Genomic DNA, 16,775 nt, shown 5'->3' on the forward strand with positions numbered 1-16,775 from the left:
GCTCTGGGATGACCCCACTTGAGCAGGATGGTTGGACCAGATGACCCACTGTGGTTCCTTCCAGCCTGACCCGTTCTTGAATCTGTGATTCTCCATTAGTCTGCGCTTCTATCCTATGTTATCTTTGTACTTTCTTCCCATGATTCTCCTGGAGTGCTCTTTCATAACACCCAAAATTATTGTATCATTCCATCAAAAACTCACCTTGGCTTGAGAAAACCCACTGTAAACTAAAACTTGCTTTCTGTCCACCAGGGTGTATATACACACCCGTAAGGTGCAAGTCTTTCCTTTCATAGCCATACTTGTACAACACACCCACTGCCTAGTTCTTAATCCTTAAAACACCATGTCAACTGCTTTTCTGGAGCCTGTGGTATAGTTATGTATGCAATTACTTATACGCTTTTTATACAAAAGCAATTTCCATGTTAAAGTCACTTGCTTACCAATATGAATGCAGAGAGCAGGACCCACAATTATTTGCTCTTTTCTGGCTGTGTTTCCTGTTATAAACTTAGAACAATTATGGGTTGCAGAAAATAAGGCCTAAAAATCAAAGCAGGTTTACATCAAAGCAGAATTAAGTAGCCCAAGAGCTGTAGCACAAAACTTCTTGGTCACTCCTAACAGCCATGTGGTCCATACACATACCATCCGGTGAGAATGTACATCAGGGTGTAAGTTTTTTTTTTTCCTTCCTTATTACAAAATTTAGTATGTTTACATGTGGAAATCCATGTATTTGTGAACATTTAGGAAAATTTGAAAGTAATTAAGAAATATTTTTTTCATGCTTTTCAAAAAGTTAGTGGGTGGACTTGAGCTATCCCTAGTGTGTATTATTGCCTGGCTTAATTCCTGTGGTTTATCAGAAGTAAGCTGCTGATGTTTTGCAAGACAAAGGTTTACAGATTATTATGGTACTCTCAGGGAATCATTACTGTCTTTCTAGCACATGTAGCTGGAACCTTTTGAGAACTGACTTCTGTTTAGATGAATTGTCATCTATTTGATCTCTGAGGAGCCATGAGAGGATTATAGGTGACATGGGACATCACACTTTTTTATTAGCAAATTTTCATTGAGCTGAAATATGTGTTTCTGTGCTTTTTAATATTCAATATAGACTTAAAAATACAAAAACAAAAAGAGAAGAAAGAAATCTGGAGAAGCTGTTAATGACCCCCAAAGCAAATACAAAACCAGACAGTAGGAAGAAGAAGGAACAGTCTGCTGTTAAATAGTTCTAACACAGAGAGCACAGTTAAACATGCCCTGTAAGTTGTAACTATTTTTTTTTTCCCTGAGAGATATAGAAAGTCAGCAAGAGAAGGATCCAAAACACACTAGCTGCTGAAATAGGATTGAGTATACTCAAACAATTTAGAAGTCAATTTTTCAATGACATGGATTACAAAAATGATGGTTTTTAGATTTTTAGGTTCCATTTTAAATCTTAACAGAAGTTTCTGTATATCAGTAAATAATTTTTACAGTCTGAATCAGATATATGTATTTTTAAGCACACATAGGCTATGTTCAGATTTGGTCAAATTCACAGGGGAGTTTAACATGAAATAAAAACAAATACATTAAAAAATGAAGCAGGTCATGTAGTACATAAGTTTTCAGTGTTTTAAATACTGTACATCTATGTTAGTGGCCCATACAGACTGTAGCATTATGATAAATTGTATTGGAGGGTGCCCTTAAAAAGAATTTTCATGCATGAAAGCTCCGTATCTGGCCAAGGAAACTTTTCTCATCAAATTTTCTTTAGGTTCGTATAGTTTGCTGATTATTAAGATGTACTACATGAGACATTATTAATTAATGTCCTCTGTGAATGGTATCTAAAGCCACTTAATCCAGCTCCATGTTCTTAAATTGTCTTTTCTTTTATTGATACAGTTAAAAATTGCCAAACAAGAAACTGTTGTGCTTTTTTTATTTAATAAAAAATTGAAGAAAAATTGTTTTTATATTGATCTGCAATAATAATGCGTGTGTGTATTTATTGGGACTGTCTACATGGTAAAGAAAGGTTTCTGCCCATTTGTCACAACTTGTTTCTGAAGTATAAACAGAATAATTCTTATTTATAATTAGAAAAAGGTTGTGGGGAAAAATTCATTAAGGATGAAATTTGCATTACAAATTTGAATTTCTAAAAGTTTGAGAACAGTTTTGTGTTAAATTGAGTTAGAGCATACATTTCATAAGGTTTTAGTGTTATTTATCTCTACACGTTGTAAGAGTAACAAAATCAATTAACAGCAGGTGCTTTTTGGTTCTCTAAAGATAAAACATTTTTGAGTGTTTGTAAACATAGTGGATATAAAGACTTCAATTTTAAACCCAGGAAATATGTAACAAGTTCTTCTTCAATAAAGGGAACACTGTCTCTTGTTTCAAAGTCCACCACTATCAGAGTTGAAGTTCCTCCTTGAAATATACAGTATGGAGCTCTTTACTGTAATTACCTTGCAAACATGAAAGATGAGAATATTAACACATTTGCAGCTTTGGGGCACAGATTGAGGGGTTTTTTTTCCCTATCTTTGTCTTTTGATCTTTGGATTTGAAATGCATAGAGAATAAAACTGAATAGTACTGTGAGAGCAAGCCCTGTCACAAGATGTATTTATCCCTTTGGGAGAAAACAATTAGGTTAGAAAGAATTCAATTGATTTCCCTAGCTTGTCAAAAATTTACTTGTTTCTGTTACAAGCATAAATTGATTATTTGGAAAATGTAAGAAGTCTGTAAAGAAAACAGTTTGACTTTTCAAGTTTTCATTTTCTCAGTTTTGAAACTATTTAATAAGCTCTTTGCATTTTTCTAGCTTTTTAGAAAGTCAATAGGCCTTTTATGTCCTGAACATTGTGAATAGAAATTTCATCTTAAATCTTCAGTAAATAACGTATGTTGGATTTAAAATGCATGAAGACAATTAGTGCTTTATGTTGGAAGAATACTTTTTATATATCAAATCTCCATGTAATCTTAGAAAAGACAGCAGTTTAGTTCCCAGATACACAAAGAAACTGTTTATACTTATATTCTGTATTGCACACACTGGTTGAAATAAATCAGAAGTTGAAGCTAAAAGATACACAGAACAATTACATATCATTCTAAGTATATGGAATGTATATTTATATATTTGTCTGAGCACTCCAATCAACGGCTTTAGCTGAGCTGGGGCAGAGGCAAAACTGAATAGGCATGATTTGATATAGAGGATGTTTTTCAAGTTAGAAGTAGGCCATTTGTTTTTTGCCATACTTATAAAACAAAATAATTCTAACCAGGAAGAGTTTTCACATTGGTCCAGCTGCCTTTTTCTAAACATTGCACAATAATATGGACAATGTCTTCTGAAAAGGTGGTTGTAGGGAGGTGGACAGAGAAAAGAACCCTCCAAAGTTTAACAAGAACAAATGTACGGTTCTGTACCTGGGGAAGAATAACCCATGCACCAGCCCGGGCTGGGTCTGACCTACTGGGAAGCAGCTCTAGAGAAGGACCTGGGGGTCCTGGTGGACAGCATCTGTCCCTGACCAGCAGTGCCCTGGTGCCCAAGAAGGCCAGTGGTGTCCTGGGCTGCATTGGGAAGGGCATTGCCAGCAGGTTGGGATAGCTGATCCTGCCCCTCTCCTCAGCCCTGGTGAGGCTTCAGACAGAGTGCTGTGTCTGTTCTGGGCTGCTCAGGATAAGAAAGACACAGAGCTCCTGGAGCAGGTCCAGTAGAGAGTTACTGAGTTGGTCAAAAGTGTGTAAAATCTCTCTTATGAGGAAAAACTGATGTAACGGCCTTAGAGGAAAGTGTCAAGAGGACAGAGACAGCTCTTCTTGGTGGTGCCAACCAACAGGCCAAGAGGCAACAGGCTCATGCTGATGTGCATGAATTTCCACCTAAACATAAAGAAGAACTTGTTTACTCTTGTTTTTCTTCAGTAAACAAGAAAAGGCATTTAATGTACAAGTAAAGTTAGACACTAACTCTTTGGAGCTTTGAAGCTGAGAGCCGAGCTTGTTTCCTAAATGATCTAGAAGGGCAATTATCTTTCACACGTGAAAATGTTGGCAATTGCTGCAGTAAGTGGCTGCTTGGAAGCCCTGTTGTACAAGCACTGTCAACTACTTTGGAACATTTAAATTTTTTTCTTTAGACCCAGCAGAGAACTGTAGAAGAAAAATACCTTTACATTTTGGTTCCTAGCAGCCATCTCCCTTAATTGACTGGGTATTTCTGCCAAACAGAGGTTTTTAGTGTGATAAGAGCAATGACACTGAGGAGCTGTCAGACACTGTTGTTTCACAGCAGATGGATTCATGATGGATTAGCTGTGTGCCTCCTACCAAAGGCGACAGGCCCAGATGACATGAACTGAGGTCCTCTGCCACCATGCAAACAGACCAGCATCCTAGGGAGATTGATTGGGATGCATCCATATACAGTGCTCTTCAAGGCATTAATTCAGATCTGGAAATGTATTTCTTTCTTTCAGATCTTTCCAACGTATTTCCACACAAATGAACTTTATCATTGCTTCTCGCAAATAAAGGTACCTGAATCTCAGAACTTTGTTTCCTCTGTAGACAGATACTGATATTTCTCTGAACTTATTTGCTGCTGGCAAATTTTACTATCCCAGTGATTTTGCTGTCTTTTGATACACATGCATTTTTATTCAGCAGAGGTGTTTGTTATTGCTAATTTGTGGTTCGTTGACTGTGGGCTCTTTTTTTGTAATGGTACTGAGGAGAACAATAACCTCATGTCCTTCTACTGGAGTCCAATACCATGTATTGAAGTGATTTAATTGCAAAGCTCATGTCTTTTTCATATGATTTTGTCATTGTTTGTATTTAAATATGTATAAGTGGTACAGCAGATTATAAATGTTATAACTTAACTAGTCAAGTAACAAGCCCACATCATCTTGATACAGGATGATATCCAGTGAAGATTAACACGTAATAACTACTTTGGGCTTGATGTTACTGTGATGTATCTATAGATACAGCTTTCCTATTCTGCCTTTTGTTTTCTACGTGGTCTCCTTAGCAATGTCTCACAGTGAAGTCTTTCAGTCTCCTGAGCTTCACCCTTTTTTATCACCCATCTCATTTTTGTATGGAAGGGGAAGCAGCTTCTTTTATAAGAGGACCCTCTATTAACCCATTTATTCTCCTTTAAAAAGAAAGTATTGTTATTACCTTCAAATTTAGGCTGTCTAGATACAATTCTCCGTAGTTTTACTGCTGAAATTAAAGAGAATTTCCTATTAAGAGTTATGTTATTAGCCATGGCTCCATGCTGGCCCCTTCCAAGAAGATGCCTACTCCCAGCTGCCAGCTGTTGGGTTTCTTGGTATGATGTGTAGATCTTCCTTTATGTGAATCCCCAACAATCAAACTCTCCAGGTTTTCAAATGTGGTAGTTGAACTTAGCTCATGAAGGTTCAGAGGAAAACCATCCATGAAGACTTTCATTCCAGTACTAACCATCCTGTGAGAGGAACTAAATTGACTGGTTATAGTCTTGGGAAGAAGAGCTCATATCACTTGTATGGAACCCTGCATTCTATCTCAATGGGAAAAAAAGCCTTCCAATGCTACATTGTGTTCTGTTATACAAAGGAATTAGTTAGACTTTCATCACAGTCCAGATTTAGTGTCCTTCAAAATAAACAGCTTCTCTGCAGGATGCGAAAAGATTCTGACTTCATCCTTATCCTGGACACTAAGTATATATGTATGTGCACATAATTTTTTGTTTTCCCCTTATCATATCTTACTCATATATTTCTACAAGATATTTAAATTAACAGGTTTTTTGAAGTTTTTTGCTTTGTCTGGGATTGTTAAAATACATTGTACGTATTTTGCCTTCTTTTTTTGTTCAACAGCATTAAAATCAGTTAGGAGGAAATAGTTGCTAGTAATAGTATTTATATAATCTGCATGATTTAGGAAATAAAGAGTTGCTGTGTGGCGTCTGAAGGGTTGATACAGCCATATGATAACATAATTCTACCTTTGGATGAGGTGCTGCTGGAAATATTTGTCAGTAGGCTGATAGAAGGGAGAAACTAGCAGTGATCTGCTCCATGTTTGCAGACAGAAAATAACTTGAGCATTTTAATTCAGGCTTGAGAAAGAGTGAATGGAACTCAGTCATGGAAGCCTGAGAGATTCGTTATAAATACATGCAAAACAATGTGCACTGGAAGGGATAATATGAGATGCCTTGGATCCAAATTCTTGTGTCCACACGATTAAGTAGTTCTAACAACCTGGCTTGTTCTTTTTTATTTATGTATTTTTTAATCTCAGGGAGACTCTATCATTTTACTTATGTCTTTGCAATAGTAGTGTTGTGGTGCTTAGCAGTAATTACTATGGGTTCCATTACTCTTGTGGTTTCTTAGTAATGAGATGCTTCTGTAGAGCCAGCTTCTTTCTAAGGAGAAACTTCACTGGCAGGATAGCTTGGGATGTCCAGTTTGAGACATGACCCCTCAGTAGACATTTAGGAGCCTGTGATTCTTGCACAGGGCACCAAGTGTGCTTTTGATAGCAGTAACCAAAGTGAAAGCATGTTGTTGAGGCTGCTACCAGAAACTTTGGAGGAATTGTCAGCAGGACTTGTTATGTTTAACTGCAGTAGCTCAGTAAGTTACTTCTTTACTGAAATGAATGGGACAGCTGCAGTTCAGCATTGTTCTGCTGAATTCGCAGGCAAAATTTAATAGTGAACTACTACACAAAAGAAGCAAAGGGTCACAGAGTGGATCAGTGAAAGAAAGCTGGAAGCAATGTTTACCCAGGGAGATTTAATCGGTAGTCGGGTGGTCGGAAACAGGGATGGCCAGTTTTAATTAGTCCTTGGAGACGTGAGAAACATGTGGCAAGCTACTTACTGTTTGTTTTGGATAAACAGAAAATGCAGAATGCCCAGCACTACACTTGAGGCTGCAATTAAGGGTTACCATTTTTCATGCTGCTGTTTACTCAGTCACTAATGGGCACAACCATGTGCTTTGATCTAAGCAAAGTTCATTTACCTGTTATTAAAGGCTCTGGTTTTCAGTCTAGACAATAATACATCAAAACCACAGAGAAAGTACAAAAAAGACATGAGAGTCCTGTTAAAGTGGGTCCAGAGGAGGGCCACAAAAATGATCCAAGGGATGGAGCTCTTTTCCTATGAGAGATAAATGAAAGCTGTGCAAGTCCAGCCTGTAGAAGTGGAGGTTCCAGGGAGATCTTATTGTGGCTTTTCAGTAGCTAAAGGAAGGCTTATAAGGAAGGGATGGACAGATTTCTTAGCAGGTGCTATTGTGGTAGGCTAAGGGTTATGATTTTAAACTAAAAGAGGGCAAATTCAGACTAGATATAAGGAAGAAATTTTTTACAATGAGAGTGGTGAAACACTGACGCAAGTTTCTGAGAGAGGTTGTGGATGTGCCGTCCCTGGAAAAATCTGAGGCCAGGTTGTATGAGGCTCTGAGCAACCTGACTTGGTTGATGTTCCTGCTCATTAGAGGAGGGTTGGACTAAATGGCCTTTAAAGGCCCTTCCAACCCAAGCTATTCTATGGCAAAGCATCAGTCAATTTAGCTTTTTTACTACTGGAAAGCAGTTCAGGGCTGACGACCAGATGCGTTCCTTAATTGAAATCCAGTGTACAAAATGGAATTTTACAGCCATGTACTGACTTTGTTTTTTCTTCCTTCCTCTCACTCATCTGTCTTGAAGGAAATCCCAGTAATTACTACAGACAAAGCAAAATTAAGATTATGCTGATGGCTTTCTCTTTGATATGCATGTCCAAAACTAGCAGTTGTATTCTACCTTCATAAGTCTCTCCTATCCGACATATAATTTTGCTGGGTAGAGTTTTCTTTCTTTCTTTTTTTATTTTTCATGGAAGACAGGGGGTTAGTTTACTCAGAACTGAAATCATATTTACTGTCTGACATAGCCACCAATTCAGTATCATGCCATCTCAAAGCAGTTTTTCTCACAGTAGCTTACTTTGTTACCTCAGTCTGCTCTAGCAAGGGTAAAGCTCGTCATTCCTTTGTGAGTTTATTAATGAGAAAATGATAATTGATGAAATGTTGAATAATCTATTACAGATTTTCTATGGGTTTTATTTTAGAAATCCCCATAGTCCTTTCTCATGAGGCAATATTTAAACTTCAGTTCTACGAGTGTATCCTTAATTCTGTATCATTACAATGCATGTAGTAACTAAAGTGTGGTCTTGTGTGAGCTAAATGATATTAATGTTAACAGAAGCACAGCTAGATAAACCACAAGTGTGCTCGTGTGTGCTGTCAGAGTTAAATGAAGTGGAAATATACTACTGTGAGCTGTGCAGTGTGAGACACCATACGGTCTCGTTTGTTTGCAACTCATCCTCAGGCATGTCTACTGGGGGCAAAGAAATCTAGACATCTTTTGTTTGTCCATTGCAACTTTTCATTTGTGACTCTTTTTTAGCATGTCCTGAGGGAATCAGTACCTAGTTGGTACAGAAAAGAAGGAAGCACAGTACATTCTCTGTGCCAAAATGGTATGCGTGCTGTCCTATGCATGGAGCAGGTAACTTAAGGAGACATAGCAGACTCTGAGGCACTGTTCCTAGTAAAGCACTATTGTTATTTGCTGCTCCTTCATGAGACTACTCAAGTTTAATGTGGTGTTATATGTTTAGGGATCCTGAGACATTTTCTGGTATAGTATTTCTCTGGAAAAAGTAGGTTTTGCCAGTCGCACCTCCACAGGCGCATCTGTTTGCAGAAAGAGTCTGGCTTAGACAAAATTCCTATGCTGGTGTTAAAATAATAATTGGTGAAAATGTCCTTTTTTAATACCCTGAAAATATTTCAAATGAAGAAGTAGCAGAATAGTGTTCGTTACCATCAGTCTGAGCAGTGTGTTGGCTTGTGCTGTCTGCTGAGAAGCCATAGGTTCTCTCTGCTGTGTTGTCTTGAATAAGCACAGACACATGGATCACATGCATGGCATTGCAGAAACTATCCCTTCTGGCCTTTCATTTAGTAATGAGAGTAGACAACAAAGGTGTATGTAGGAATACAGAATGCCTTTTACGCTTTCTTACTTAAGATCTCCAATCTAAAGCTTTTTATTAATGATTTAGTCTGCCAATCTTAAAATCTTTATATCCAGTTTCCCTTGGGGGAAAGTCCTAAGTGGTTCCTTTCTGTCCATTCCTCCTCTCAGTTCATCAGATCTGAGAAGTGTTGTTTTCATCAGCTAGTCAATCTTGTAGCAAGCATTCTTTGTCCAAATTCTCTGCCTACCAAGTGCTGAAGAGCATTAGGAAGTTTTCTGTCTCTTGTGTGCCTAGAAGGCTCAGAAGGCACTCATAGCAGGCATAGCTACTTCAGATCCGCTCTTGATTCGAGTATTGGCAAAGATTGTCTGAAAAAACAGAAGGAAATGGTATTTTCTGAAGTACAGTCAGTCATTCTAAGAACCACAGCATTGCTTCATTTTGCTCCACATTAGGGTATTGCTGTATTTACCTTTAGATTCCTGTCAGGTGAAGTCTCTGTAGTCTGTGAAGAAGGTGTGACAGAGTCTGCAAAGGCAGGAAAGACATAGGATTGTGTTGGGTGGGGTGATCAGAGGAAAGATTGTTTAGAAGTTTAACAAGCATGTTGGTTGCACTATGGTTCTTTTTGCAGTTTGCTGCTTACACTGTAACTGTTTAGTAGTTGTGCTATCACTGTGTGGCATATTGTTTTTTAAACATACTCCAACACTGATATTTCCCTGAAATGTATGTACTATTGTGAGTTAAATAAGAAAGTCAGTTCTTTTCCTCCAAGATTACATGAAATCTCCTGTAATTTTTCTTTTACTTTTGGTTGAAATTCTTTTTCATCCCCTACAAATATACCCCTTAGCACATAGTTAGGACAACAGTCACATTTTCTGATAGAAACTTTGACTGCTTCTAAAAGAGAGAAAAAATACTGCAGAGTAACTGAGACACTTGAAAAAAATTATTTCAAATTTTTGCTTGCATTCTTTTCACAAAGAATAGCAGCTTCTAGAAATTAGGAAGAATAAAAACATAATTTTAATGAAGACAGCTGTTGACTGAGAAACTGTAGTATCATTCTTTTACAGTTTATGCGTAGTTCATTCTGTATTTATTTCCTTTGCGTGCCTGAGTCTGATGTTTTGAAACTCATCATTGTCCATTTGGCTGTCTGTCTCTGAAGAGTTTTGATAGTGCCTTCTCTTTCTGTATCACAGTTTTCAGTTCCAGTCATGTTGCCCACAACATGTGCCAGGAAAATGACACAAGAGCACTTGTGGCATGACCATAGCATTTCACTGCTGTACGGAAGACAGCTACATTCAAGGGCTGGAAAGCTCCTAGTATTTATGTACCTATACCAGCAGAAAATGAGGAAAAGGATTTACTACAGTAATTTCACTATTATATGCTGCACCATTTTGACTAAAATTTTGCTCCAACCCCGGAAATGTGACTTACACTCAGGAGCAGCTAATACATGAAAAAAGTTCAGAAATTTCCAACCCCGGAAGTGCCAGCCAGGATGCCAAGCCGAGCACCTGCCAGTAAAACCCGGGATTGCGCAATTGTTACAAATTGGTTACTCTGTTGTGTGGCGGCGGGGGAGGCGGGGGGCTCCCTCCTTCAGGCAGCACAGCCTGAGGGAGAGGCGGGGGCTCCGTGCTGCCATCCCCTCGGCTCGGGGGGGAAGCGGGGGGCTCCCTCCTGCCAACCCCGTGGCCCGGGGGGGAGGCGGGGGGCTCTGTCCCGGCCTGTCGCCACCGCTGTGGGTGCCGGTGGGCTCCGTCCCCGCCTGCCACTGTGGGGCAGGGCAGCGCCGGGCCGGGCGAGCGAGCCCAGCGGCAGCGGCGGCCAGCCCCGAGCGACCTCGACGAGCGGCAGCGCCGAGCTGGGCTATCTGGCCCCGTCGGCAGCCTCGAGTGGGCCGAGCCCGCACGGCCCGAGCTTAGCCAGTAAACCTCGCGATCCCGCGGTTCTGTTACTAATTGGCAACTTTGTTGCATGTGGGTCCTTGCTGCGAACGACAGAGCAGCTTATAATCAGGTGCGACTTATGTATGGACAAAGAATGAAATGTTGCCGACATCCGGAGATGCGGCTAATAATCAGTGCGGCTTGTAATCATGAAATTACTGTAATTTGCTTCTTGACAGGAATCTTCGATGATTTTCTGATCCTGGGGTGATTCCATGCAACAAGGAAGCACAGAGGAGTTGACTTTACTTATTGGGGTTTTTTCAAGTTAATGGAGCTTTTCATGTGTGCATGGGCAAGGTCAGAGATTATGGCAGTATTTACGGACTTGATTCAGAGGGGTGGGCATACACAGTGTCTCTTAGAAACCTGTAAAGTAAAAGAGGGTGATAGATATGTCAAACTGCTTTTATTCTTCCCATGTGTTTATTATGTGTCTTACTTGTAACAGTCTTACTTTAGTTTCCGCTCTGATGCCATGTAGTACTTCAGTTTTTAAGAGTACATTGCGACCTGTCAATCTTACATGCATTTTACTTTCTCAGAGAACTGTTTGAATTTGAAATCAGGTTATTTACATAAGACAGCTATAAAATCTTTGTTACAGTCATGTCTCTGCTTGTTTTCTACTTGTGGATGCTCACCAGGCATCCACAAGTATATATGTGGATAGGGCTGTATCTCAAGATGACTGAATCTGAGGAGTATTCAGAATCTGTCCTTATGTCTGTGGAATACTGCACTTCCCTGTGGTTGCTGCATGATCAAAGATCAATGGTGAGAAGTCAGTTTCTCTTTGTGGAGGATATGAATACCCCTCCAGAGCCCTGTCCTTGTGGGCGTGCTGCATTGCTATTTCACCTTGAAGGTTCTTATGGCAGTCTAAGTCATATGCACTCTATCATGCATACAGCAGAAGAGACACTAAAAAAATCATAGGTGTCTACCACAAAATCTTCCTCATTGGCTTCCTGACAGCGTGTTTGGGGCTGTCAGTGTCCTCAGCGCCCCTACCCAGCTCATGGTCAAAGTCAGATCCTGCTGTTCTGTAGCAGTCTCACACTTTCTTCTTGGATTTTTCCTCTTTCCAACCTTCAGTGAGTTAGAGTCGCTAGAAAAGCAATCAACAGCCCTGGGCTGGTTGCGCTGGCACCATTGTGCTTGGTACAAGGACAGGCTCAATCAGTTGCTGATGGGTCTTTCAGGGACAGATGAAAGGAAGGACACAGAAAGTAACATAGAGGAAAGCCTTCCAGCAAAGTTATAAACTAGAAATCAGGACTTGAAGTAGATTAATTTCTATGTGGTCGTAGTTTTGATGCATATTAAGGATGCCACAGGCTAAAACTTGATAATAAAAGTGAATTAGCATTTGTTGGGAAAATGTATTCAAATACATTTTTTCCAGTTGTTGATTTAACATTTCCTTTGAAAGCAGCTTTAATCTTTGATGACTAATTCTGTGACGATTAAAATGAAATGTGTAGAAGTGCTGAATTATCTCTGTCTCAGCACAATAAAACTGGCCATATCATGCTTACCAATGTGAGTAGATCTTTTCCTTTCTAATTTGGTAAGGTTATCACAAGAGTCTTGAAATATAGCCTATTTGTGCAGGTCTAATTTCCGGCTTACTCAACCCCTACATCATGTTTTTTTAATATGGTTTGTACAAAAAATAAATTAGGTATTTGGATGGAAGTCACTATATTTCAAAATACCCAAGTGAGCTTTTTGCAGGGATCTTGCAATTAAACTGCAGATAACATTGCTGCAAAACTGTGGCTCTTTTTCAGGATTTGCAGTTTAATGTGTTCAGCAGGGATGGGTCCCTAACTGAGTAAAACCAAATGGATGGCTTTTGCTTTCATGTGTTACTAATTCTCTCTACTCTGCTTGGGAACTAAACTAATGCAATGCTATTTCCATACACACTGTAAAAGCAGGTGATTTGCTGTTTTTCTATGTTGTTTTCACTGACTTGTAGCTGTGTTCAAGACTTTAGTATTTCTTTTCACACCTTCCCTTTCTCTCCAGTTACTTATACATGTGTGTGTATATATGTTGTACATTATCTTAGCAAACTTGTAGGAACAAGTATTGTTTCATTCCTGATTGTTTCAGTAATAACTTCAGTGTGGGAGCCCCTGTAGTTTTAGGTACTTCTTCATTAAAATAAATAACTTTATGTAATATAAATATAATAACTGTTTACAAGAAAGAAAAAAAAAACAACTGAAAAGTGTGTTGATAGTGTAATGTTAATTGGGTTCTGATTGGAATATTTAGTAGAGTGAAAAAACATAAACTTTATATACAGTTTTCAAGCCTGAATTCTGCTTCAGGTTACATGTACATTATGCTGCTTCAGGCTTGGATATGCTTTAGACAGAATAAACAAAAATTAGTAACAAAGCATGTAATATAATCTGTGAGTTTAGGTAGGGTGTTACTCTTTTAAAAACTTGGAAATCATCCTTAAAAAATGTTAAACAGTTAAAGCCCTAAAGATTCTGCATAGGAAATATTTGGGGTTTTTTAAAAAGGTCTAAGTACGTGTGATAGAGGAGGTGGCAGCTTTTTTGAGTGTAGAATTGTTAACTTAGAGCAAGGATACTGGTCAAGTGCCTTGAAGGGTGGTTTTGGAGCCAATTTTAGCATCCATGTTGATGACCTTGCATAAAAAGTAGCACTTGTGAAATGTGGTGATTGATGAAGCCCGGAGGCATTGTCAAATCAAAGGCAGGGTGGCTGAAGGGAGAGAAATGGGCTGAAAGTCAACAGTGCAAAGTGCAAGACCTTATATTTAGGGACTGGTATTGAGATTTACTGCTCTTGACATAGAGCCACTTAGTTGCAAATAGCTGAGAAAGAGAAAGCCATTATTTTATCATTTGCTAAAAAATGTCTATAAGCAGTTAGGGAAAAAAGTGCACTAGCAACAGGCTGGACATGATGACCCATAAAGTTCCTTTCATTCTTCCTGTATCAATTGCTGGCCTGACAGAAGTGCATTATTGTTTGCAAAGAAAAGGTGAATACAGCAACATTTGTTCAATAACTGATGTTTCAGCATTACATAGATACTTTTACAAGCAGTATTTTGAATAAACCAGCATGTAGTGCTTGATGGAATATTGTCACTTACAGTTCATTCTTTATTTCTTCTCGCTTAATTCAGTGTTTCTGAATAGAGAGTTATCAGCTGATGACATTCAAATGAAGAATTTTTTTTTCTCCATCATGTACTTGCTTGAATACAGCTTTATGGCTGACTTGGAGAAGACTGCAGCTTGTAATTGAGAGACACTAAGCTTCAGGGAAAGTTACATAAAACAAGAAAAAAAAAACCCATCTGACTTTGTAATAATACATGGAATATGATAACCTACCCTATTGCCTGGAGCTTAGTGTTTATGTTTCTGCATTGATTGAAATGTTTTAATTTTGCATTATGTCTCAGTTACAACTATGCATTCAACGCTGCAATTTTCAGAAAGAGAATATTCTAATTAAATGATTTTTTTTAAGGAAAGTGTTTAATGATGTGCATGTTTGCATGATTATTTGCATCTCTTAACTTATTATGGAGCTCTGGCAGATAAAAACAAGATAAATTATATTAAATAGTGGCATTCATACAAAGTATCACAACATGGTTCAGAAGGAAATTGTTATTAAACAAATGGGACCAAACAAGGCTTTAAGGTGTGATTTAAGGAGATAAATTGCTTTTGTGTCTGAGAAGGGAGGAGAGGATTGAATTACAAAGGAGAGAGAGAAAACAAAAGCATGACCTTCCCATTTGGGGAAGTATGAGGGACACCAAAAGGGGTGAGTGTGGCACCATGAGAAGAGGGAGTGACTGAGTGTGAGGTCGTAGTGGTCAGAGGAGAAGGTCTGCAAGAAGTTCTACACTATAGGAATCTGGTCTTGAAAATAATATAACCTTTTCCCTTTAGATTCAGAGGTAAGCTAAAAATGGGAGATGGATAATTTTGTCTCACAGAGTAAGGTATGTATTTGGCTAAGACATTTCTGGTGTTTTTTGAGATGGGGGTTCAGAGATGGGAAGAAAATGAAAAAAGAAATGGTGGCAAGCTGGGGTGTGTTGAAGAAGAGTTTAATAAGACAAGGAAAAGTGCTGGGCTTGGGACTTGATTACACTTGGCTGGGGCCTTTTATCTCCCCTTCTCTCCATTTTTCCCTGCTTTTTCCTTCCCTCCACACACTTGTCTCCTTCCCAAATAAGAAAAATTGTCCCTAATTATTTTCCCCTGCTAAGCTCAGTTTCACCACACGCATAACCAAATTTGACCTTACCAACAGAGTAATCTAAGTCTTCTCAGCCTTAAATAGTATCACTACTGTGGCCAGCTAAGTGCTCTTGGCCTTGCAAGATGTTTCACTTCAGAGGTGCTATTATTCCTCCCTGCTCCTCATCAAAGTTTGGCTTTCTCACATAGCTCCCCTTAGCTAACCGTGCAATTCAACCATCCTTCTTGGCACCATCTGTACCTTCTGTCATCTTCTCACTCTGTTATTTGTTGCTGTCCAGCAATTTCTTGTGTCATCTACTGAGTTTCTCATGTTCTCTTTGCTTGGCTGTGATGGAATTGCCTGCATTACCATAAGAACTTTTACTGAAAGTCAATTTACTGCAGGTTCAGGTGGGACACAGTTTGGGAGCCTTCTTGTATCAAGCACATAGTGAGGATGAATAAACACCCCCACACAGTCCCAAAGGCATTGCAGCTCTAAGCTGCTTGTATTTCTTTTTGAATTTTGTGTGCACCTGGGAATAACTCACATAGAGATATCTGTAGATAGAGATACATTTTCTCTTTCACTGACAATTTCCAGAGAGATCCTTTTTAACAACTTGGTGAGTGGTATAATTTTGTCTTTAATGTGCACTAGATAAACCTATTTTTCTTAAGCAGCTACAAAACACTATTTTTAATGTAATGTGGTAAAGCAGTGATACTTTTGACAAGTTTCCCTTTCAGTATATTGTGTTCTACTTTGAAAAGGAAGTATTTTTGTCATTATCAAAGGGTTTTTTTTTCATTATCAAAGGGTTATTTTGTCATTATGCACTTTAAATGATGCAGCTGTACATCACTTTAAATAGTGACCAGAATATTCTGTAGTATCTGTGAAATTATTTATCCAATGGTCTTCTTTGTATTGACAGCTTTAAGCAGTTTACAAAGTTCTCGAAACTGTCGGTATTTAATAAAGTAGAATCTTCTATCTTCATAATAGCTTTTCTTGACACACTTTTGGCATGAAACTCGTAGCACATCAGCATATTCTTTCTGGTGTCCTGTGCTGTAATTTGTAACTTGCCCAGAAAACATACACAATTTTCCTTTTAATGGACTTTAAATAGCAATCAAGCATATGCAGAAGATAAACTGTACATCAGGAAACTCTCACCTTGGTCCATCATGCTGAATAAAGATACAAGTTCTGCTTCTCTACTCAGAGAAGCTTAAGCAACTTTTACTGTTTTAAGAACAACCCTTGAATTAACTCCACACTGTTTGAGAGCATTGCCTGTTCCATCTGAAAATACTGAGAAACTACTGAGTGTAACTGCAGGCTGCAACTGATGGTAAAATATCTGTTGCATGTATTTATTTTGAAACCTAGAGCAGAAACATGAAGACGTTTCCTGAGGTCTACCAATGTCTGTACAG

General features: G+C 38.7%; 1 protein-coding gene across 3 annotated transcripts in view; it reads left to right on the forward strand.

Moving 5' to 3' along the window:
- NKAIN3 (sodium/potassium transporting ATPase interacting 3) overlaps positions 1-16,775 on the forward strand; it is a 349,000-nt gene that overhangs the window by 28,162 nt on the left and 304,063 nt on the right. The window lies entirely within an intron of this gene.

This window comes from Catharus ustulatus, chromosome 1, assembly GCF_009819885.2.
Source record: "Catharus ustulatus isolate bCatUst1 chromosome 1, bCatUst1.pri.v2, whole genome shotgun sequence".
NCBI lineage: Eukaryota > Metazoa > Chordata > Aves > Passeriformes > Turdidae > Catharus > Catharus ustulatus.